Source organism: Anomalospiza imberbis, chromosome W (genome assembly GCF_031753505.1).
Source record: "Anomalospiza imberbis isolate Cuckoo-Finch-1a 21T00152 chromosome W, ASM3175350v1, whole genome shotgun sequence".
Classification (NCBI taxonomy): Eukaryota; Metazoa; Chordata; class Aves; order Passeriformes; family Viduidae; genus Anomalospiza; species Anomalospiza imberbis.
The window spans coordinates 6,573,913-6,599,648 of NC_089720.1; the positions used below are offsets into that span (position 1 = coordinate 6,573,913).

The 25,736-nt window shown below is 45.3% G+C and overlaps 2 long non-coding RNA genes across 2 annotated transcripts in view; one reads left to right on the forward strand and one right to left on the reverse strand.

The window, feature by feature from the left end:
- The window catches only part of LOC137464283 (uncharacterized), a 335,322-nt gene that overhangs the window by 143,863 nt on the left and 165,723 nt on the right, over positions 1 to 25,736 (reverse strand). The gene's annotated exons all lie outside the window — the stretch shown is intronic.
- Positions 16,187 to 17,354, forward strand: LOC137464297 (uncharacterized). The gene is made up of 2 exons (XR_010994162.1): positions 16,187 to 16,250; positions 16,652 to 17,354. It is a non-coding gene; the product is annotated as an uncharacterized lncRNA (long non-coding RNA).

The following is a 25,736-nucleotide window of genomic DNA, read 5'->3' on the forward strand; positions in this document are numbered from 1 at the left end:
CAAATGCTTGTTTTATGGTGGCAGGGATGCTTGGCTCCTCCCTCTGGGTGGAGCATCTCACAATGGGATGATGTAACTAGTCTTACCAGCCACAGTGAGTAATTCAATAGCCCATTGACAGGAGATTATCTTCCTGGCAGTGTCATTGTTCTTGAAAGAGATAAGAAAAAACTGCCTAACTCCCAACAGATGGCAAAAATAGAATACATGCTTATTTTACAAGCCAGGACACAGGGAGAACACACAATTCGGTTGTTACATGGCAAAATAAATATACTAAATCCTGGGAACAAGATGTTCAAAAAGTTGAAGGTTCTCCCCAGATTACTGAACTGGCAGCAGTTGTAAGAGCATTTCAGCTCTTTCCAGAACCCTTCAACCTGATCACTGATTCGGCATATGTTGCTAATATTATTAAGAGAATTGAAGGATCCGTTCTAAAGGATGTGAACAACGACAAGTTGTGTCTTTGGCTCACCTGTCTCTATCAAATGTTAACACACAGAACTACCCCTTATTTTGTTTCTCACATTAGAGCTCATTCAGGTCTTCCAGGATTTATGGCAGAAGGAAATGCACGAGCTGACGCACTGGCATCAGCAGCATCTGATGAGGAAGGTGCAGCAGGCGTTGAAAATTCCACCTCAGTGCTTGTTGCAACCACCTTACCTAATACTATTGAACAAGCCAAATTGAGCCATGCATTTTTTCACCAAAATGCGCAGGCAATCAAACGAGATTTTTGCATTACCTTAGAGCAAGCACAAAATATTGTATGGGCTTGCCCAAATTGTCAGCATGTTCAACCTCTCCCTTCTTCAGAAGCCACCAACCCACGAGGGTTGGAGAGCTTACAGAAATGGCAAACAGATGTTACTAAGTACCCCTCTTTTGGGAAACTAAAAAATATTCATGTCTCTATTGATACATTTTCAAATGCAGTGTTTGCTTCTGTACATACAGGAGAAACAGCCAACATGTCTGCCAGCATTTTTCACAAGCCTTCTCCTATTTGGGTGTCCCCCAAGAAATTAAAACTGATAATGGTCCTCATTATGATGCCTCATAGGAATTAGCTGCATTCCTGAATGATTGGGGTGTTCGCCATACATTCGGCATTCCTTACTCTCCTACGAGTCAAGGTATGATAGAAAGAACACATCAAACTCTAAAACGCATTTTAGATCAACAGAAAGGGGGAGAAGACCAGGCTGCACCTCAAAGGAGGTTGAATAAGGCTTTGTATGTTTACAATTTTCTAAATAGCTCTGCAGAAGAGCCTGACCCCCCCATTTACAGACATTTTTTGAACAACAAAAAAACAAAACTAAAAGAGTATCCCCCAGTTTTGATTAAAAATTTAGACTCAGGACAAATAGAAGGACCATACAATCTTATAACATGGGGGAAGGGGTTTGCGTGTGTTTCCACAGGTGGAGGACTCAAGTGGGTCCCAGCGAAGAACGTGAAGCCCTACCACGCATCGAAGCCCGCTGACACCCCCACATCAGCCAGTACTTCCGCAAGTACAAGCCAAGAAGCAAGCACCCAAACCTGAGCTGCGCAGAATCATCAGGAGAAAGTGATCTGCCGGGAACAGCTCAAGAAAAGAATGGAGTTCTGTCGCTTGCACGCGTGCATGCTACTTTTGTTCTCTTGTTTTAGCTTTTCCAGTGAGGCTTTACCTGTAAGTCAACCAAAGACAAATGTCTGGGTTGCTTTAGCCAAGTCTGCAGGCTCTGATACCATCTGTCTATCTGACACAAGTCCTGACAAACCTTTTTCAACCTGTTTAGTTGGAGTACCTTTTCCAGAAGGTTTTGATAATGTTACTCTTGACAAATATTGGCCATATGATGATCATCACATATCTCCAACTCCCAGCCAGAGACACCAAACTTACATTGATAATTCCAAAGTTGATAAATCTGACCTTCAAGAGCTAGAAATCCTAGGCTCATTAACCATGGACACCTGCTACTTCTTTCATTTTTTTGGTGAAGATGGCCTTTATTTAAACATTACCCCTTATCACCCAGTTTATAGCAATATAACTTCTTGGTGTAATCAAACTAAGCTTCTCATATATGACGAGCCTCACACAGATCGTTTTAACAAACTTCCTATCTGATTTTCTAAAGGAATCTGGCTCATTTGTGGAGACATGGCCTGGCAAGGTATACCTTCAAAAATAGATGGTGGCCCTTGTGCCATGGGACAACTTACAATAATTGTTCCCAGTGTAAAAAGAGTAGTCAAAAAGAAAAGCAGGAGGATTAGATCCTCCTGGGAACATAATTATGAGAGCAACTGTGATAGTGATTTTCACCCTTGTAACTCAGGAAAATCAACTCTTATAAGTGTTTTTCTACTTCAGATAAGTTATTCAGTTGCATTAAAACAATTAAACAAGTTAGGGTGTTGGCTCGTGAAAGAAGTAAATGCCACCTCTGTTATTATCAGTGATTTGCTAACAGATGAAGAAGCGGTGAAACATGCCACTTTACAAAATAGAGCTGCTATTGATTTTCTTTTACTAGCACATGGACATGGCTGTGAAGATTTTGAAGGATTAAGTTGTATGAATCTATCTGATCATTCCGTTTCCATTCATAAACAGCTACAAAATCTGAGAGATTTAGCTAACCAAATTACAACAGATGACCCATCTTGGCTAGACAATTTATTTGACGGTTGGAGCTTTGCACCTTGATTGAAGGAACTCTGTAAAATAGGTTTGATTATTCTGATAGTGATAATTGCAGTTTTAGTAGCAGTACCCTGTATACTTCAGTGTGTGCAAAAAATAATGAGTAAGACAGTATCTAATATCTTAGTTGTTCATCAGAACGGGGGAGATGTTGGGGAAGATGAAATAGGAAAACCTTATAAATATGATTGCCTGGCAAAAGATTTGGAAAATACAGACATTGAGATGAGAACTAGATTTGAAATAACAAACCATTCTCTACTGAATAACTAGAAAACAATAGTATAGCCAGGTTGAAAGTAATCCCCCCTTCTGATTAAACAATGCCCTTTACCTACAGATAGGTCCAAAGGTCAAATGGAATGCTCTGTCTCACCCCCCAATGTATGTTTCATCCCACACCTGTAACCCTCCCCTGAAGTATCAGATATCTGTAACCCCATTGGCCCAAGTCCTGTTCCAGCCCACCTTGAAGCCCCCTGATAAGGTGTGCCCGAGGGACCGGACACTCTCTTGGATCTTCCCCTGGGACCCTCACCTGGAACCCTCACTCCCTCTCTCTCCCTCTCCCTCTCTCCCTGGGCCTGCCATGAGTTGCGCCTGGCAACTCCAAGCAGGGCCTTTCACCCCTTTTAATAAACCACATCTTCTAAGACCTGACTTCAGAGATCTCTCATCCATCCAAACCGTCCTGGAGTCCCGCGATCCCTTCACCTGAGAGCCTCTTAATTTCAAAATTATAATATTTCAGAGAGAGGAAGTTTACATTTTCAATTTCAAGAGAAGCTCCTGCCTTCCTTAACAAACACCTGTCTTTTCAAACCAAGGCAGAGGGGGGAAGTGAAAAGGAAAGTTATACTTTGTTTTAGAGTAGCCAGGTAGAACTGCACCTGCAGAACTGTGGTTAAACAACATAGTTAAGAGACATGAGTGATGTAGTCATTGTTTAGTAGTGGAAAATTTTAGCTGATGTTGTAAAACTATATAAACCCTGCTACACAAAGAATAAACGGCTTCTTCTTGCATACGACCCAAGAGATGCCCCATGTCTTTCATCAATCGCCATCACCAGTGGCTTAGGCTCGCTGTCTGGTTTAGCTGCTGGCTTAGGCTCACTGTCTTGTTTAGCTGCAGCCTGAGCGACTGGGGTAGCTGCTGATTTATCTCCCTGCCCCCCTGCTTTTATCTGTGGCCCTACAGTATCTAGCAGCATGTGCGATAAGCATAGGCCAGGGCCCAGCTTATTGCAATGAGCTTTTTCTCATTCGAATAATCTTTGCACTTTTTCCAATATTTCCCCACCTCAGCTGGGTTCTGTATTTGTCTATGTGGAAAGTCTCTGGCTAGAGGATCAGAAAATTCCTTCAGGGTTTGGCCCATATCCTCCCATTCCCCACACTACTCAAGATTTTTCACACTTTGGTCTACTGCTGGGTCAGGGGTCTCATCAGCTCTTCTGGACATACCAGCCCTCATTCTAGACATGCTGCAGACTATATAGAGGAAGCTTACCAGATAAAATATTAGGAACGTGGTCTCTAACATTCAGGGGAAATTGAACATTTTCAAAAAGTGACGTAACAGATTCAGAGGAAAAGAAGGAAAGAAAAGGCTGAAAAGCCTCATCCCCTGCTCCTCCTCTCACAAACTCGGTGCAATTACTAATAAACCCCCAAAACATGCTACTGGAACTAGGATGCAGGGTAGGATGAAGAAATCATAAACTATATATATTTTAAGCAAACCTTAGTACCTTTGTAAACTCCTTATAAATCATTATCACCATGCCCAGGAAAACAGCTATTCTAATCCGTGCCCCTCTTTTGTAAAAGCTACATATTAGGGACAATACTGGAGTTATCTCCAGATAAGAAAATAAGCCTAGGGACCAGAAAGGTATTAAAACCTCAAAAAAGCCTAGGGACCAGAGAAACAGTATAAATTTAAGCAGCATGGTTACTGACTGTTTTATTCCAAGACAGAGTAAGTACATCCAAAATGCAATTAGTACTTTTTTTTTCCACTTTCTCGAGCTACATGCTGGGTGCCTGTCGTGGTTTGACACGGAAGTGAATTTTCTCAGGAAGTTGGTAGTCAAACCAATCAGTGGTCAGGTTTGGATATTGGCACCTGGAATGACCACTGAAGGCATGGACACGCCTCTGAGAACACAGGGGGTTAAAAGCAAGAACTCCCAGGAGAACTCTCTCTTTGGTTCCGGTGTCGGATGAGTGCAGACTCTCCCCTGCCTAGCCACAGGCTGGATGGGGGAGGGGAAGCCATGTGGCCTGGTCAAGGTGAGCCGAGGGGGCTGAAAGATTGGAACTGAGCCAGCTCCTGCGAACGGAAGGGTGGAGAGAAACAGAGATGCCTTTGTTCCCCCCACCCCTGTGGGAAAGAGACAGAGAGTCCGACGGCACCTGTAAATTTGCTGGCAGAAGAGAAGGAGAAGGGGGGGGAAGATGCCCAGTGGGGGATTTGGAGTTCTGGGCAGAGATTTCAGCTGTCCGGGGAGTCTGAACTTTTAACCCTATCCTGGAAAATGAAGGCTTTGTAAAATATTACTCCTCCTTGATTTATAGTGGATGAGAGACAGTCCGGGACCTGAGATGTTAGAAGAAGAAATTTTTAGGTGGGAGGAGATGATGGAGTGGCTTTTGGCTGGACTTTTCTTGCTAGCCATAGACTGAACCAAATTCTCCTGCAATAGAGACTGCATTTTAGGGGGATACAGTGGTGAGCCTGGGTGGTGTCTCACTGTGGTTTTGTTGGAAATTGGGTGGGAGGAGGAGGAGTGTTTTGGAGGGTCTTCATCCTGGATTTAGTGTGTGTGTCTTTTATAGTAGTAGTAGTTTAATAAAGTTTTTTTCTTTTGTTATTAAGTTTGGGCCTGCTCTGCTCTGTTCCTGATCACATCTCACAGCAATTATATGGGAAGGTGCATTTTCATGGGGGCGCTGGCATTGTGCCAGCATCAAACCATGACAGTGCCAAAAAGTATTTGTCCTCCTTTGGGACAAATTTGGAATGGAACTTCCTAAGGGATGTTCCCTAAAGGGCAAAATTCAGCAGCCTTTCCCCCCACCTGTTTGGGAGAAAAATCTCCTTTGAGAGAAGTGGAAAGCAACTGTTTATTTTACAAGCAAAGTACTCACAAACATGAAAAAATGAATAATATTAAACAAAGGAACTTGTCATTGTTCTGAAGAAATGTCAAATCTGGAAAGAGTCTTTTTTGTGGGGTGTAGCTCAGCTCGCTCAGTCTCTTATCAGTCCTTCCTGTGCTACAAAATGCCATGTCCTGGGCCCTGGTGTGCCACAGGTGTGAGCTCCTGGAGTTTTTCTGGGTTTTCAGTCCAGAGCAGGTTTGAACACTTCCAGGAAAAGAAAAAGCCACAGTCCAGGGAACTTCTCTGCCTCAACTAGCTAAAAAACTAACTAAAAGCAAAGGGGAGTTCTCTCCCGCTCTCTGTCTGTGCTGCAGACAACACACGCTGAGAGCGAGCTGAAGCTCATATCGCTTTGTGTCACTGTTGAGCAGGACGAGAACAGACGGATTCCAAGTTAGAAGGCAAAGAAATGAACTCTGATTTATTTCAAATGCACCGCTCTATATATAGAGAACATTGTGCGGACTAATTTCATTGGTCTTAAAGTAAAAACATCTCACACCATTGGTGTGCAGTGAATGACGCACAGTGGCAGAACATATCTATCAACAATGTGAACAACAAGAGAGATTAGAGAATTATTTACATTCTTTCCCAACTGTTTCCCAGGCTCTCGCCTAGTTAGAAAACCTTCTCTTTTTCTCTCTGACTGAACTGAGAATATCCATAGCTTTGTTTTTGAATACGACTGCAAAAAAATTCCACTGCTTTTCCTTCTCCCCCGCTTTGCTCTCAGATCTAGTTTTAAAGGCACAAAACTTATTTCTGGGCTAAACAGACAAATGGGGATAAAATTCAGTATCATAAAGTCACCCTAGGACAGGTGCATTGGGATCTTTGGATTAGCAAAGCAAGTAACTGAGACATGTATAACTTGCAAAAGGTAAATTAAAAGGTTATGAGAAGAACAACACCAGGAGGTCATGAGTCAGCCCATTTCAAAGCATCCAAGAGGACTTTACTGAACTTCCCCAAGTGCAGAGATGGAAGTTTTTTATTTTTAATAATTGACCATTTAACTCATTGGGTAGAAGCTGTCCCAACTGTTACAGCTACAGCTAATGTGGTATGTAAAATCCTTTTGGAACAAATTATTCCCAGGTATGGAATAGTTAACAAGATAGACTTGGATACAGGAGCACATTTTACATCCAGTCTTGCAACAAATAACTCAAGTCCTCTGAATAGAATGGGAATTACATACCCCATGGCACCTACAGAGTTCAGGCTGGGTAGAGAGGATGAACCAAACTTTAAAAAGGACTCTAACTAAACTGATGATTGAAACTCAGATGTCATGTGTAAAGTGTTTGTCTCTGGCACTACTGAGGGTCCGAACACAACCCAGATCAGATCTATGAGTGTCACTGTGGGAGGAGGTCTTAGAAGAGATCTACCGGGATTACCATGGGAAACTACTGTGGTGTAGGGGCATGGTAATAAGATTCCCACCGTTCCCTATGTCCATCATTTGGTGTACCCTCCTCAGTTAATGTCAGTTAAGCAATGGTACCATCCCAGGTTCTGGAAAGTTCTTTGTTCTAAGTTCTGTTACTGGTTCCCTCCTTGTAACCACTCCTTCCCTTATCTCCCATTGGTTCGTACTATCCCTATCCCTCCCACAAGATCTTACCCCATTGGAGGTATGTACTCCAACCCCACCTCCTCTCTCTCGGATATAGCCCCTATCCCCTCCTTCAGGGGGGGCTCCAAGGGCTCTGGTCACCCAGACCTCGGAGTTCAGGCACTCAGGGTAGCTCCCCTCTCAAGAGGTTGTCTCCCTTTGCTCCTTTTACCTTTTCCTGCCTTTTCCTGCCTTGAATAAACCTCTGAGAACTGCAGCGCTCCGTGTGCCGACCCGTCGATTTGGTGGATTCGAGCTTTAGTCATCTGGGGCTCCTGCAGACCAGCGACCGGCGGGCTTCCCCGCGGGACCTGGGTCCGGGACGCCTCAAACTGGCACCTGAACAGGCTGAATATTCACTTATTCAGCCCTGAACATCTCCAAAGGACCCTCAGATCTGTGACCCGACTTCCTAAGGATATAAAGCGTCGTTCGGCACCAGCCCCTGGAGCGGCTGCGCTTTCATTTCGGAAGACTGTCAGCTCTGGACCTGCTGACATCCCGTGGATTTTTACTAGTAGCTTCAGGAGAAGCTTTGCAATCTCCGGGACCAGCAGAGATCCACCACCCCCTCGGAACACCTTTCCTCTCACCTGTGTCCTCCGGTGTCTTTGAGTGTGGTGAGTGTGCAGCCGACGCTGCCTGTTGCTTTTGACCAGGCTCTTACTTTTTCATTTTCATTTGTTTCAAGGGGGAATTCATACCAAGAGAGAAAATGGGTAATCGCCTCTCTCCGGTTAGACGGGATTTTTATGTCCAAGTTAAATCTGCCCTTGTTCTGGGGGATGTTTCCTTTAAAAAGAGGGAGTTGAAAGCTTTTGTTAATTTCATTTTCGACCATTTCCCCGATGTTACCCGGGGAGATACTTCTTCTATTTTATTCTGGGGAAAAGTTGGGAAACATATATATGATTTACAAGTAAAGGGGAATTTTAGAGTGGGACTTTTTTTCCTATATATGATTCTATTTTTAAGTTATATAAATCAGAAAGGGAAAGTTGGGTCCCCGGTTCTCCTACCCCTTGTTACTCCCTCCCCAGTCCTTACCCCACTTCCCCTAAGAGTGGGTTGGGAGACAGATCCTGCCAAGAGGCACAGGGTTGCCGCCGTCTCCCTGCTGCTTCCCATCCCACTCTGCCCTCTTTTCGTTCTGGGACTGGCCACCCCAAAACGACTCTTGCCGCTCCCCTCAATCCGAAAACCCCTGACCCCAGTTTTAATCCCAGTTGTATAAATAGTGATTGTATCACACAAAATGGCGACGGCCACATGGTTGGTCGTCAAACACCACAAAATGGAGCTTTCCCCCTCACTCGAGTTCCCGCCACTTCACCATCACTCCCTCCCCCGTCGGGTACCGCCCCTGCGTCGGGTCCCTCCTCCATCATTGCGTCGACGCCCATGTCGTCGGGACCCTCCCCTCCTGCTTCCCAGACCACACCCCTGGGTGGGCCCCTTGTGGGTGGGACAGAACCACGGGAAGGCCACGCCCCGGGGGGTGGGTCAGGCCACACCTCCTCTCCTCCCACTTCCGGTTCCCACGCTACCAGAACCGGAAGTAGGCTCTGCCGGAAGCAGGCCATCTTGGCCTGCCGAGTCTCCCGTCACCAGGACTCACCGGTAAGAGAGAAGCTCCGTGCTCTAGCCCATCCTGCTTCATCCTCCGATGAGGATGAAGACAGTGATGACCCCCGACCTATCATCACGCCTGGGGGGGGCTGGGCCCGGATCAGGGAGGAGGCCATTCGGGATGGAGACCTGGATCTCGCTAGAGACCTAGGAACGTTTGCGGCACCAGTAATTTTAGAAAAGGGGAAGGAGCCTAGGTGGGAACAGCTACCTTATGTGGAGGTAAAAGAACTTAGGAAAGCGGCAAAAGACTATGGGCGCAATTCGCCATTTTTTAAAAACGTATTAGACCTCACGTTTGCGGGACATATATTAATCCAGCATGATCTAAGATACATAGCCAAAGCACTCTTCTCCCCTACGGAACTCCTTTTATGGGAGATTCACTGGAAGAAGCTTTTAAAACCGCTTCTCAAAAAGTATGAACTGTCAGCAGTTTTGGGAGAAGGGGCTGAAGGAGTCGACGCCTTGGCGGGAGAGGGAGAGTTCAGCAGCCCACAAGATCAAATTTTGCTACCTAACACGCTGCTGGATGAAATCAGGGACGCTGCCAAAACAGCGCTTCTTAAGATCCCTGACGGGAATACCCCTCTCCAAAGCTTTGCATCCATTATACAAGGCCCAGAAGAAACTTTTATAAGGTTCATAGACCGGTTGAGAGAGGCCATAGAAAGACAAATAGACAATATTGAAGCCAGGGACGAACTGCTTCGTAAAATGGCTATGTCCAATGCAAACACAGAGACTAAAAAGGTGCTCCGAGCATTGCCTCAAGACCCTGAACCTACCATCTCCCAAATGGTAGAGGCATGCTCTAAGGCGGCATCTATTGAACATACGGTGGCATTAGCCGTTAGTAAAGGAATTGGAGAAGCAATGGTCAATCTGAATAATATCAGGTGTTTCAAATGTGGCCAGTTGGGTCATATGCGAGCGGACTGCCCTCATTGGCAGGTGGAGCACCCCTTCCCGGTTAACATCCAGTATCCTAGATCCAGTTACAGGAACCCTCATCAGCATTGGCACCATCGGCCGGGAAACGGGCAGCGAAGCGCGACGAGGGGCCGCGCGAGGACAACAAATGGCCCATCACAGCACCCAGGTCTCCCCACCATTCAAGAGAACCATTGCCCACCCGGTACATTTCTGCAGACCGGCGCAGCCATGAGGACGGCCTCCGTTACTTCCGCAGAACAAACTGCCTAAATCAAGATGTGCGTCGGGTCCTCACCAGCTCCATCCACATCATGTTTCCAGATGAGGACCTGGTACGTGTGCCCGCAGGGTTCCTGCCGCCGCCGTATGATCAACGATCTACGACCATCCTGTTGTTAGGAGACAGCCAACACACCCCGGAGGAATTGATTATTCTACCTGAGGTAGTGTGCATAGACCCAGGTAATGAAATTACAGTATCAGTGACCTGCTCTAATCCTCCTTTTTCATTGTGCAAAGGATCACCCTTTGCATTGCTCTACATTTTAGACCCTCAGGACTTGGACTATAACAAAGAACACCATCCATATGTGTTTCTAACACAAAACATATGCAAAGAGAGACCTTTAATTAAATCTGTTGTTTCTTTTCAGGGAAAGTCCATCTCCCTGAAGGTGATGGCAGACAGAGGAGCTGATGTCACCATCCTCCCTCAGTCAAAGTGGCCCCGCGACTGGGAGTTAGTGTCCCCTTGTGGCACAATCTCTGGAGTGGGAGGAGCTGTCAACTCTAGAAGGAGCAAGCATCTGGTAACCATAGAGGGACCCCAGGGTCAAATTGCCACGGTTAGACCCTTTGTAGTTGCATCAGAAATCATGCTGTTGAGGAGAGATGTTCTATCTCAGTGGGGAGCCAGACTTGATATTCCTGACCCTAAATGGGATTTTTAGTATGGGCAACTGCAGAGCGCACCACCCCACCTTTAGAGTGGAAATCCGATACGCCGGTGTGGGTGGATCAGTGGCCCCTTCCTATAGAAAAATTAAAAGCGCTCCAAAGTTTGGTTGAGGAGCAGGTGCGTTTGGGACATTTAACACCTTCCACCAGTCCCTAGAATACTCCAGTCTTTGTACTAGCATTAGTATGTGATTTGTACTAATATAATTATCTTACTTTGTGGATGGGAACTACTAGTGTCTGTTGAATGGGAAGTACCTGATGAACAGTGGAAAAACCACAATACAGAACTTCAAAAAGCAATTTACTTAGAAATTAGTGAAAAGAGAGTGACAAGGAAATAGAGGGCAAGACTGGGTTGGCCGCTGTACTTGCCGCCAAGAAGATTGTATACACCTGCTATGGGTAACAACCCCATCGGCATGGGAGGTGGGGGTAGAAGCCATACCAGACCTCTGTGTAGGAATGTGCCCCCTGTTGACAGAGTGACCAAATTATCCTTTGTCTCCTTAAAAAGGCAAAAAGCCCAGAAGTTTCTCTTCTCAATTTGGTAAAAAGACACCTCATAGGACCTTTGGGACTTCACCTCAAACCTGGGGCTACCCAATTGGACAGAGGCCAAAAGGTCCTACCTAGGTCATTCACTAGAAAAAGAAGAGAACAAAGGAAATTACTGCTTTTGTGGGGTGTTTTAGCAGGAGCAAGAACCTCTTGCCCCTGACTCGGTTTTTCTCTGTAGGAGCTTTGTTATTTTGCGTTTTATTAAACTTTTCTGTTTCCAACACTGCCTCAGAAGCCATCCTGCTAATTTTATGCCATTTGAGGTAGCTGAACTATCTCGGGTGTGATAGGTTCTCTGAGAGTTCATAAGACCTGGCTCAAGGAGAAACCCATCACCTTTGTTATTCCTTTTTTGTCTGTTACTCCTTTTTTTATCTTTTCCGTTTTGGAATTCAAGCAAATCCATGTCATAAGTGCTCCCAATTGCTTTACTTAGGAAAAACCCAAGTTTCTTTTTTCACTGCTCACACCCTGTAGTGGTTTTGGTTCGCCAATTTAAGATTTCCCCAATTTTGAGATTTTTCCGGCTAATGCACCAAAGAATGTGGCGGATTCGGTGCTGGCCAATCACCAATACACTCACTTCCTGCTGTGAGATAGGATTAGGAGAAAGGCAAAGCAGGCTCAGAACTTTAAAAGGGTATAAAGAAAATTTTATTAGCAGTAACTAAAAGAAAAAAAAGTAGTAAGAATCAAAACAAACCCTTCAGAACACTTCTCCTCCCCCCACAACCTTTTCTTTCCCACTGACAATGTAAAGAAACCAAACCTAAGATTTCCAATCAGTTTACCACCTCTAAAATAGTATTTCTTCAGTTCACTGAGGGAGAGAAGCCCCTCTTGTTAAGGTTATGGAGACTTCTCCACAACAGGAAAGAAAACAGTTCTCCCATGGCTCTCAATTTCATCACAAATAGTAGCCACCCGGGGAACCCTGCCATCGTGAAATCCTTCCCATTTCCACAAGCCTTCCCACAACTTGTCGATGGGCCATGTCGACTTATGGGGTATTGTTTTAAAGATGAGCTGTTCAAAGGCAAAAGTTCTCATTATCTATTTCTAAAATCATCTTCATCCCTGGGAACAGAAATCTCCTTCTTCTCCAGGAAGCACAGGACTACTCTTCTCTCTTTCTCTGTTCAAACTTCTCATGGGATCACAGCTATTTCAACATCTGCTTATCTTAGCATGGAGGCCTTTACTCGGTATCAATTTGAACACTTTCATCTCCCCATAGTTTCAGGTGTTATAAGGAAAAGGAAACCTTTCTCCATAGCTTACTAGAGGATTTCAGCTCCAAAACAAGGCATCTCCTCCTCCCTCCCATCTGGGACTTAACTTTTTTGCACGGGCTGCAGGGGTGTCTGGTCTAAACCGCACTGGGGGAGGGGGCCTGATGGCAAGATATGGCCAGGGGTCTACAGCCTTCCTGCCTTCCTGCCCGGCAGTTGCTGGGGCCCGGCCCGGTCAGACCGGAGCCGATTGGGGTGGGGGCAGCGAGGAGGGGGGAAGGGACGGCCTGTGGCAAGACCGCCGGGCCCGGCCTGGCCGAGACAGGGGGCCGGGGCAGGGGCCCTCCACCTCCTCGCCGACGGGAAAGGAAAGAGAGAGTGCCCTGGTGTTTTGGTCTTTAACGTGTGTTTCACAAAGGTGTGTCCAGCTTCTCAGTGATTCAACAGACTGTCAGTTACACAAAAAAGCTTTGCATAACTTCCCTGAATTTCCTCCCATTCCAAACTATGACGATGATGACATGTCCGATCTCCTTGAAGGAGCCTCGAAGACATATGCCCAGGAAGTGTTTTTTGGACTGTGTGGATTCGTTGGCGTCTCTATCGCTGGAGTGACAGGGAGATCACAGGATTTTATTTTGGTGGAAGCAGATGTGAGCCTGATTGGAAATGAGTGAAAAAACACCCTATTGTGACTGGCCAAGAGGCCCCATGCATTTTGGGCTGGACTATATGTCGCATCTCTTCCTTGATGTTCCAAGGTGTCATGGGCCCACTGAGCCAGAAATAATTTGAAATGAACAGGGCTTATGCCTTTATTAATGTTCAGCTCTTTTATTAAAAAGATCAGCTGGGCAGGGGTCCCGAGTGGAGCGGAGCTCACCCCTGTTGTCCGTTGTCGTAGCTCTTCCACGTGGCCTACAGGAAGGAGGCGTGCAGGGTCTGTCACTGGAGTCCAGAACAGCAGCTGTTCCTGCCTCTTCCCTGGTGGCAGCACCAGGGCTCTCTGTCTCTTCTGGCTCCACTTGCCCCAGCCCACCCCAGTCTAGTCGCTTTCAGGTTATGGTGACAGACAAAAGTTGATCACAGGTTGTGTTTCCCTCTTCCTCAGCTAGGGCATTTGTCTATCCCCCTCTACTGTGTTTAGTTCTTTATTTAGGGGTGTCTTTATCCCCAAAAAATACTCCCATGATCTCAGGGGGTTTTCTTATTTGCATTTTACTCCCAGAATGTCAGTGTGGTGGGGGGGGAAGGCAAGTTACCTTTGGGTAGTTTAGAGAAAACAAACAGAGCAATTAGCTAATTAACATTTCAATGTCGGTAGCCAGCAGTCATTCCAGTGTTGCCATGGGAACTAGGAAGGCCCTGCCCGCCTCTCTGGGGAACACCTGGAAACTTTGTTCATAACATAATTCACTCTTGCATTGCCAATCCAAATCAACCTGAGCAACTTCAATCCCAGCAATCTGATCCACCTGCTGGTTGTTCCAATGTTTTCAGTGGCCTGACTCTTGAGTACATGAGCATTTACATGACGTACCTTCACAACCAGGTTGTCTGCCTAAGCATCAATATCTTGCCACAATGCAGGAGCCCAGATGGGTTTATCCCTGCAATGCTAGTTATTCTGCTTCCATCGCTGCAACCACCCTTATGGGGCATTTACCACCATCCATGAGTCAGTATAGAGATAAAGTATCAGCCATTTCTCTCATTCAGCAATGTCTAAGGCCAACTGGATGTCTTTCACCTCTGCAAACTCACTCAAATCACCTTCTCCTTCAACAGTTTCTGCAACTTCTTGTAGGGGACTCCATACAGCTGCTTTCCATCTCTGATGCTTTCCCACAAGATGGCAGGACCCATCAGTAAACAAGGCATATTGCTTCTCACTTTCTGGTAATTTATTTTATAGTGGGGCCTCATCAGCATGTGTGTCTTGGTTTAAGACAATTTAAGAGGCGGACAGTCCAAAAGTAGTTTCCTTCCCTTTAGTTTTAACCAATCCCTTTCTACCAATAAGGAGAGATGATAATGAATAGATAGAAGTGAAAAAATAACATTTTACTAAAAAAAAAAAATAGCAACAGGCAAGAAAAATAACAGTAATGATCACTAGATACAAACTTGCTGAAATCTTACGGACTCCCAGGGAGCAAAGAGAAACTCAAAATGGCAGAGAATACCCCTTGCCCAAAACGGTGCCCTTCACAGAAAATCACGTATGGAGAGAGAAAGACAGTGTCAGCCCTTCTCCCTCTTATCCCTCCAGCAGTGGCAGCTTCATTGGCAAAGGTGGCTGGCACACTCCAACACCCGGATCCAACCAGTGTCAGCACTACATCCTCCAAGCCGCCGGTGTCAGTGCTGCTGTCTTGGGTCCCTGTTCCAATAGGGGGGAGGAAGAAAAATGGACTCTCAAGCACTGACAAATGGTGGCCTAACCCTGACTGTCTCTGTCTCTGTGCTGCAGACAGGTGTTGCTGACTTTACTTGCATAATTTAGGAGATTCCGGACACAGAGGAACCTTATTGGACAGTATAGGAAACAGTAAATCCGCTGCAGAAAAAGCTGCAATAAAACCAGAAACTTTTAAATGAAAAACATTAAATGGTTTATGTTTTTGTATTTTCAGAGCAATGTTTCCAGTATGGCAGCATGGTTGTTTGTTCATAGATTAGTCAACCATCCTAGCAGGACCTTCTACCTAATGATTGTAAGTATGGCTTCAAATGCCAGAGGGGTAAGTGAGCAAGAAGGAAAAGAGAGCAGTATCCTTCTACCTAAGGACTACTCTAACATCACACACATAGAACAAATACTACTTGACCCTTGGAAAAGAAATTCACACCTTTAATGCAAGCTGTAACACTGATAACAAATAGCAGTGACTGCTGGATTTGTTCCTGTCATAGGTTGACAGTGAGGTGAGTTTTCTCGGGAAGTTGTGGTCAAACCAATCAGTGGTCAGATTTAAATATTGACACCTGGTGTAGCCACTGAAGACATGGACACGCCTCTGATGCGGCCTAGGCTGCGGACAGAGAAGGGGGTGAAGGGAATGGAAATGGGTCAGCCCCTGCAGGACAGAAGGGTGGAGAAACATTGAGATGTCTTTTGTTCCCCCCCCCGAGGGAGAGAGAGAGAAAGAGAGAGACTATGCCACCTGGAAATTTGATATCATGTGCCAGCAGTATGTGTGCAGAGGAGAAGGGGGGGGGGGGGGGGGGGGGGAAGGTGCCCAGCCGTGGGAGTCCTGGGCAGCCTGCTATGAGATTTCAGAGTCCTGGGGTCAGCAGAGGCCGAAACTTTAACCCCTTCCTGGACAAAGAAAGCTTCGCGAAACATTAATCCTCCTTGATCTAAAAGAGAGACAGCCTGGGGCCTGAGATGTCAGAAGAAGATGGGAAAGAATCCTAGGTGGGAGGATGTAGATGTCGGTGAACCCAGTGGGTAGAATGATGGTGTCTAACTCCAGTTCAGAAGGCTGAATGATTTCTTTATTATACTTATGCTATAATACATTAATATGCTATATAAAAGAGGATACTAAAAGCTACATGCTACTTTCTCTAACTATCATATCTAACTAACTAACAACTCGTGACCCTGTTCTCCAGAGTCCACACACAGGTGGATCCGATTGGCCATCAGGCCCAGACAATCCACCATGATCCAACCAAGCGGTCACTCCAGATAAACAATTCTCCAAACACATTCCATAAGAGAAAAACAAGGAGCAGAAATAGAAATTGTTTTCTCTTTCATTTCTCTCTATGCACCTTTATAAAAATCCTGAGAGAGAGAGAAATGTGCTTGCCACAGGAGGAGATGATGGAGTGGCTTTTGGCTGGACTTTTTCTTGTGTAGCCATAGACTGAACCAATTTTCCTGTAACACAGAGACTGCATTTAGGGGGAAGCAATGGCTTGAGCCAAGAGAGTGACCTGCTGCAGTGATTGCCAGTGCAGGAGTGAGAGTGACCTGCTGCAGTGACACCATGTGCAGGAGTGGAGTGAACAGAGAAAGATGAGGAGGGTGTGGTGGTGTCCTCTGTCTTCAGGGAAGATCTCTGTTCTCAAGACCCTCGGCCCCAGGGGAGGAGAAAATGAGGGGGACTGTTTTCCCAAAATGAGAAATTGTTGTTTTTGGTACTTGGCAAAGCATCCTTAAAAAGATCCCTTAAGCAGTTTTGGTCCATGGACAGTGGTGAGAGCACTGTACATGGAAGGAGGATATCACCATGGCAGATTTCCTCTGGGCGGTGCTATGTGTGACATAGAGACACAGGAAGTTGCAATTGTGTTTCCTGGGGGAGTCTATAGTATAAGAGAGACTCCTCTCTCCCTTGATGAACTGAGAATTGATTATCTGAGAGGTGGCAACTTAATCGAGAGTCCAAGGTTTTGTCTCACTGTGCTTTGGTGGAAATTGGGTGGGAGGAGGAGGAATGTTTTGAAAGGTTTTCATTTTGAATTTTGTGTGTTTCTTTTATTATAGTGTAGTTTAATAAAGTCTTTTTCTTTATTTCTAAGCTTGAGCCTGCTCTGCTCTGTCTCTGGTCACATCTCACAGTAGCCACTTGAGAAAAATATATTTTCATGGGTGCACTGGCACTGCGCCAGCACCATCCCATGACATTTCTGTTTCCCACTCATTCAGATGAAAGTATTCAGATGATGGGACTTCCAACATCAAACATATTCTCCAATGTTTTTCCTCCAAATAGAGTGATGCTCCTTTTAGAAGGAAAAGCAACCCAAACCCCCATAGGTCGACAAATCCTGTGTGTTCAACGATGCGTAAAAGGACCAGGAGCAGTCCCTTACCAGAAAATAGTTACCTCTGGATGATTTTGTAAGGCGAAAAACATATCGGCATAAGAGACTTCATCCTACCTCCCTTCTCATCTTATAAGCAGCATTAACTGCAACAAGGTGTTAGAATCCAAAGTTCTGGTAGGTGGCCACTTTGCTCCATCTTCTAGCTTGTATAATGGCCACCACGGCATGCAGTATTGAATTAAATATTTCTTGTTCTCCGATCTACCCCTAGTGGCGACTTATTTCCAGTGGGTTAAGATACACCCCAAAGGGCTAGCTCAGGGAACTTTTTTGCTCTGGTTAGTTCCCATTATCTCCTTCTCCTTCTCCTATCTCGCTTCCACCAAAACCTCTCTTTACAAAGCCTAACAGTCTTTTCCCAATCTTTTTCCCACATGCAACCCCAGGTTACGGGTACCAGATGTGATTTTCTACACACAAGCTTTAAAATCTGAGGTTCAAAATTGGCTCAATTAGAAAACTTCTGTCCACACTCAGAGCATATGTCCTGCCGCCCACTGGAACAGCAATACCAACGCCTCTCAGAAATTCTGCACTGCAACAGTACCTACGCAGGGTGCTAGCCTCTCGAGGTGCCCAAGGCTTTTAAGAATTGCCCACAAATGCAGGCTATTCCATCTACCCCTTTGTGAATTTCTAAATTCTCCACAGTGGGTTGTTCCCAATCTAGAGAAACTACATTACTAGTTGAAGTCTGGTAAAGCCCCTCTGTTAATACTTTCCCCCGCAGCCCTCCAGTGATAGCGCTTCATTGGGGCTTCCCGATTGATGGTGGGAACCGAGAATGCAGACTGCGGGGCATCTTCAGGGTGCAATGGAATTTGGAAGAAACAGTCCTTGATATCTAGGACGGCCAATTGCCAATCTTGAGGGAGCATTGTTGGACTAGGCATCCCTGGTTGGAGTGGTCCCATGTCCTCTACAATTTTGTTTATTTCTCGGAGTTCATGGAGCAACCTCCACTTGTCCTTTCCCGGTTTCTTTATTACAAAGACTGGGAAATTCCAAGGGCTATCTGTCTCTTTTATGTGTCCTTGAGCCAATTGTTCCTCCATGAGCTCCTCAAGCACCTTGAGCTTCTCTTTACTCAAAGGCCACTGTGCTACCCACTTTGGGGTGTTATCCAACCACTTTAGCTTGTGGGTAGGGTGCCCCACAGTGGCTATTTCCAAAAATCCTGGGGTGTCTTAGGAATGACCAATTGGACTCCCCACTGGGACATGGTGTCTCTCCCCCACAGGAGGGCCTTGTAGTCTGCAACGAATGGAGGGACACTTGCCAGTTTTCCATCGGGTCCCTCAATTTGCACAATGCTCTTTGAAATCTTTGCCAATGTAGTTCCTCCTATGCCCTGAAGTTTGCCTGCCACAGGTTGCAATTCCCACTGTGATGGCCACATGGTCTTAGGTATTACCATGATGTCCGCGCCCATGTCTAGAACCCCCTCCACATGGGAGGTGCTCTGACCCACAGGCTAGATTTCATGCTATTGAGGGCTTATTCTCTCCCACCACCTCTGCCCAGTAGACTTCCCATGATTTTCTTTCTGCTGTGATTTCTGCTGGAACAGGAATGGCCTGGGCAAGAATTTTCCCCTTCTCCAGGTAAAATGGTGGGTGCATGTAGCGTGCCAACAGCATAAGGCCTGTTATCTTTCCCTTAGTGGTCATGGGAGCTACCTCAACCTCTAAGGGTGTGTTTACTGTGTCCCCAATAACAAATTACTCACTGTCCAATCCCTTATGGTAAACCGTCCAGCCCTGTGAGGTGTTTGACAGGTCCGCTATAATGACTTCCCAATCAGTAGATCTGAAATGAAAACCTTTGGTAGTCACCAGCCGAAATTGGCCTAGTGGCTGCCAAACCTTGTTAGTTGAACATTTGACACTTTTATTTTTCTGCCCCCCGCACCATGGGTCCTGTCCTCCCCCTTTTTTGTTGAGAGAGGTGCTTGCCTGTGTAGGTCCCGCTATATTTGTATCTTTGTGCATGGTTGTATTAACAGCGGGCACATGCTGTAAATTCAGCTTTTTTGCTTGTTGAATTTTTTCTGTTTCTGGTTTAGGGGGCAGGTTCTGATGAAATGTCCTGGTTTCTTGCAAAGGAGGCAGATGATGTGCTGCAGCTGGTCTGATGACATTGGTTGCCTCCTTGGATCTGGTGCCGCAGCTGCCGCAGGCTGTGGGTATGGTGATCCTGTATTTCTGTCAGGAGCATTGAACAGTTCTGCTTTCCTGGTACAGGCTTCTATCATCTGTCAGAGACTAGGTGATGGGTTGAGGGGAAGTCTGAGGGTAATTCTACGACAGGTCTCATTAGCATTCCTCTGAGCCATTTCTTTAATCAATTCTGCCTGCACCACTGGATCTTGTACTTGTCCCTCCACTTGTGTTCTCAGACAGTCCACAAACTGCAAGAAATTCTCTGAAGGAAACTGTTTAATGTTAATATAACTGCCCTTAACTTCAATTGTTGGTAGCTGATAAAACGTTTTTTCTGCAACATTACAGATTTTTTCTAAAACTGGCTTAGATAACACTCGAGTTTGTTTTTCTGGGCAGTGCCAGTCCCTTCACCACACAGGTGATCCGGTGTAATAGGGTTACCATCATTGTCTTTTGCTTCATCAGGAGTTTGTTGAATCTCCTGTAATACTGCTGTTAAAGCTCTTTTCCACCTACCTTCCCACAGATCATATTCTGAGGGAGTTAGCAAACATCTAAACAAATCTTTGATATCACTGGGTACCATCTCATTTGAATGAAAGGTTGCCCTCATCATTCCTTTGAAAATCTTGCTCGATCTCCCGAATTCTCTCTGAATTTTGCTGTTTTCCTTTTTATCTTGATAGGATAATGGCTGGTAAGCCCTGGTGCCGTTTCTCTTACCAAGATAAACGACAGGTGCTACAGATGGTATGCTGTCATCAATATTTTTCTGAGTTGCTAAAAGTTCTGCTGCTCTTCCAGTGCCCAGGGAGGCAGGGGGTATGACTTCCCCCAGCCCTTGGGGTCTGGCAAGAGGCAGCTCTGGTGCCCTTGCCGCGAGGAAATCGCCCCCCCCGCCGGGGCTGTGGGCTGGGCTTGGCCCCCCCACCGCCATCCGGCTTAGAGGCTGCAAAGGGGCCTCCCCCTCCCCCGTTCCCGTGGCAGCTCGGAGAAAGGGACCGAGAGGAAGGGTGGGGCTGGGCTGCCGGGGGCACAAAGGGATTGGGCAAGGGGTATGAAGTGGGGGAAGGGACTGGGGGGGAGAAAGGACTGCGGGAAGAAGAAACTCTCCTTTCCTCTCCAACATGTGCTCTGCATGTCTCAGGGGCCCTGCCACTTTGGCAGGGCCCTAGGAGGAGAGCTTTCCACCTTTGGAGCAGTTAGAACTGTATTCTTGAGAGGAAACAGGTGTGAGAGAAGGGTACAGGGGAGATGGTGCAATTTCAAAACCAGGATAGCGTGGGGGAACAAAGGAATTAGGAAAATGATTAGTTGGGAAGTTTATCTGTGGCTGTGTGCTTTTTTCCGCTTCTAAAAGGTGCTTTCGAGCTTGTAAAAATATTGGAATAAATAGAGAAGCTCAGTGATCACCATTTTCGACTTTTAAGGTTAGTAACTGTCCAATTTGATCCCAAAATGAAACAGAATTTGTTATAAACGCCAATCACTTGGTTTTTAAAATTTTAAAAATTTAATAATAATAAAATAGTTATAAAAATAGTAATACAATTAGAGTAATGAAAATTTAGAGTTAGGACAATTACAAGACAATAAAAAGCAAAGAATTACGGACGTCCGGATGCTCTCGGGCACTTAAGCCCAATAAGCATGCCTTGTGAACAAAGGAATAATCTTTAAAAGCAATAGCCTGTTGCATATTCATACATCTCATACATGATGCATAAATTCCTTGCAAATTAAGAACTTTTCTGGTTTTTGTCAACTTCTTCCCCTTAATCATGGTGGTTCCATAAAGACGGAGAGAAGGTGGAAGAATGTTTGTCTTTTCCGATAAGGAGGCAGTAATTCTTTATGGGCCCCCATCATTGTCATCTCTGTGTGGAGAGTTTCTTCATTATCTCATCTCTTGCTTGAGCTAGTAAAAAAAAAAACCCACATACATAGGTTCTATTTTAACTACAAAACTACATTTACCATACTATTAAAATGTTAATTCAGCACTTCTAATCAATATAACATAATACATATAGTATTCAATTTAATATTTGCGAAAAGCCAATCATAAAATATGCATTTTTCACATGGGAGCATGTTGGGATTGTTCCCCTCAAAGAGCATGTGTGCCCCTGAGCACTCCCAAATCTTTTTATTCCCCTTACTTGTACATATGCATAGAGTTTCACAATAGTTTCACACTATCTGCCCCCACAGCTTCCCAGCTGGCGCACCCTACTTGTTATTTTGGGCCTCACTCGGCTGCCTCAGTCGCGGGTAGATCCTCCTCCCCACACACTGTGGGTACACACACTCACTCACTCCCTTTGTCATATAACTGCATAACTGAATCCACAAAGCCACTCACTCACTCACACAATCACAAAAACCCATTAACTTTACTACAGTGTCCGGACTCCACAAGTGTGGAAGGGGCTAACTGCGGGCCTGTTAGCTAAAGGAGCGAGAAGAAGCTGAGAAGCAAGAAGAAGCTGATAAGGAGCTCTCTTCAAGGCTGTTACCAAGGAGATCAAGAGAAGAGAGGAACTGAAGAAAGATAAGGAGGGAACTTTGCAGCTGGACAAGAAAGTTAGCTGAAGTCACTGTTACTTTTCACCAATGGTGTTATGTTGAATTATTGTGGCCAATAGTTAGGGTAGAAGAAGTATAAACAATTAGAAAGTGTATAAAAGGTCAGCCATTTCTGTAATAAAGAATTGCCATCAGAAGACTGCTTAATGTCTCTGCTTTGTGTTGTGACTGCCTCAACAACAACATCTGGTGATCACCGAGTGGAACAACAGCCTTAACAACATACTCGGTCTGGACCCACAACGAGGTCCTCGCAATTGGCAACCGTGACCCACTGCGGAGTAGTGGGGGAGGCAGTGTTGGTGCAGCTGAGAGTGGCGTGTGGAAGCCACAGGGAGGTCCGGACCTGAATTTCTCCTATCAAGACACCTGGAAGCAGGTGAGCCACCAACTAGTAATAATGGGAAATAACTTATCTAAAGAGGAAGAGACTGTTTTGGCTACATGGAAAGTTTTGTTAAGGAATAAGAGAATTAGTATTCAAGATTATGCCCTTCGTAGTATGCTGCTGTGGGCTAAATCAAAAGATTTTGTCACTGATCCTGACACGGCATTTAGTGTTAAAGCATGGAAAAAAGTCAGGGACGGATTGTGGGAAGTCATCTGAGCGGGAGATAAAACTGTTGTCGATTTAGCTGTTACTTGGGAATTGCTTTTTGAGGCATTAAAGGAATGGAAAACAAAGCGAGAACAAGCAGAGAGTGGCGTGGACGAAGAATCGGGCTTGATAACACAGACTGGTGGGGAGGATGATCTAGATGGGGCCTCTGATGGGGAACTTGTTGAATCCATCTCAGCTTCTAGGCCAGCTGCCAAAGCTTCCAGGAAGGCTGCCAGAGCTTCTGGGCTGTATGCTGAAGCTTCTGGGAAAGCTGCCAAGGCTCTGGAAAAGCTGCCAAAGCTTCTGGGCAAGCTGCCAAGGCTTCTGGGAAAGCTGCCAAAGCTTCCGGTCTGACTGCCAAAGTATCTCCTTATCAGACTCCTAAACCTCTTTATCTCACACCTGCACAGCAGCTCCCTATGGTGCCTGTATACACTACACCATGTGTAGTGTGCCCTTATTGGGCACTGGGCCTTTTGCCAACCCAGATTTACAGGCAAGGTGGAATCCTGCAGTTTTGACACAAGCTCAGCAAATCGGCATGAGTGCTTTAATTAAAACAATGGAAATGGCAGCTCCAAAACAGAGATACGTTACTATACAACAAGGAATGAGAGAACCATTTTTGCAATTTGTGGAAAAGCTTGCTGCAGCTATTGAAAAACAGGTAGATGATGAACCTTTGCGACATAGATTGTGTATACAATTGGCAAAAGAAAATGCCAACCCAGACTGTAGAAAGATTATTGATACCTTACCTGGGGAACCCACATTGCCTGAAATGGTTACTGCTTGCTCAAAGGTTGGTTCAGTAGAGCATAAAATGGCAGCTCTTGCTGCAGTTCTAAGGCCTCCATCAAAATGTTATGATTGTGGACAGCAAGGGCACGTAAGGGCACAGTGCAATACCCAGAAAATAGCATCTAAGTCAAATGCAAGCAGCAATGTTACGTGCAATCGTGCAAAAATTGGGCACTATGCTAAACAATGCAGGAGTAAATATCATGCAAATGGTCAGCTGTTGCAGGGAAACAGGAAGAAGAGCGCGAAGGGGCACGTGGGGACACAAATACCCCGACAACCACAACAACAATTACGGGCCTTCCCGGTATAGCAAAGCTACCCATTTGCGAACAATACACAGGGGCAACAAGTGGGTCCGCAGGGATTGATATACCCACCTCCGACACAGTAACAATTTTGACCAAACAAATATGCAAAGTGCTCCTTGATGCCTGTGGCCCAATAGGACGGGAATTAAGTGCATTTTTGATTGGAAGATCAAGTACTACACTTAAAGGTATTCATGTGCATTTAGGACTTATTGATGCTGATTATTTAGGACAGATTCATGCTATGGTATCAATTGATGACCCCCCTGTCACCATTCAGAAAGGAACTTGCATTGATCAACTCGTACCTTTTGTGAGTTCTGTTCCCAATACAGTGGACCGAAGTCGTGGCACAGGAAGTTTTGGATCAACAGGAGTACCTCAAGTGTTCTGGACTGAGAAAGTAACAGAAAACCGTCCAGAAAAGACATGCATCCTCACAGCCAGTGGATATCATCCAGGAACCATATCGGTAAAAGGTTTGATTGACGCTGGAGCAGATGTTACAATACTTTCGTGACTTTGTTGGCCTCGGTCGTGGCCTCTCACTCATGCAAGTTTTGGACTCATGGGGTTGGGTGGTGCTACAACAGGTGGCTTGTCAGCCATTGTAATTAATGTGAAACATCCCGATGGCCAACAAGCTAACATCAGACCCTATGTTGCTGAGGCTCCTCAAGTTTCTGGGGATGAGACTGACTATCTCAAAGGGTTGTCAAAATTACAATGGATTTTTAATAGGGGCCACTGTGATGCAGGGCAGTGAACATCCAGTTGTAGCCTTGACATGGTTGGTGGATAGACCTGTCTGGGTTGATCAGTGGTCCCTTACTACCAAAAAGCTTACTGCCCTGCAAGAATTAGTCACGGAAAAATTACAAGTGGAACATACTGAAGAATCTTTCAGTCCCTGGAATACCCCTGTTTTTGTAATAAAAAAGAAATCGGGAAAATTGAGACTTTTACATTATTTACGGCAGATAAATGCTGTAATGGCAACAATGGGAGCTTTACAACCAGAGAAAGTGCAGGAACACATGCCTTGGAAATATCTAGGTATATTGGTGACTAACACTCAAGTTATGCCTGAACCTGTAAAATTAGACATTGATGTTAAAACTGTTACTGATGTACAGAAACTGGTTGGTGCAATAGGTTGGATTCAATCATATTTAGGCATAACTAATTATCAGATGCAACCATTGTTCAATTTGCTATGGGGGATCACTTCCTCTACTGATGAGAGGCAATTGACTCTGGCAGCAAAGAGGACTTTAGAAGAAATTGAATTAGCCTTAGCACACAAATTTGTTAACAGAATAGATACCTCTATTGGTGTCCAATTGTTTATTTTGAAGGACCATGAAATACCATGTGGAATACTGTGTCAATGGAGTGATAATTGGGAAGAACAACTGCATATTTTGGAATGGATATTTTTATCTTTCAGGTCTTGGAAAACAACTCCAGGACTTTACAAGCTTTTTGCAGATACTATCATCAAAGGTCGCAGGCGTTGTCATAAGATTTTGGGATACGACCCTGTGACCATTGTGATACCTGTACAACAGTGGTATTTTGAATGGTGCTTTCAAAATAATCATG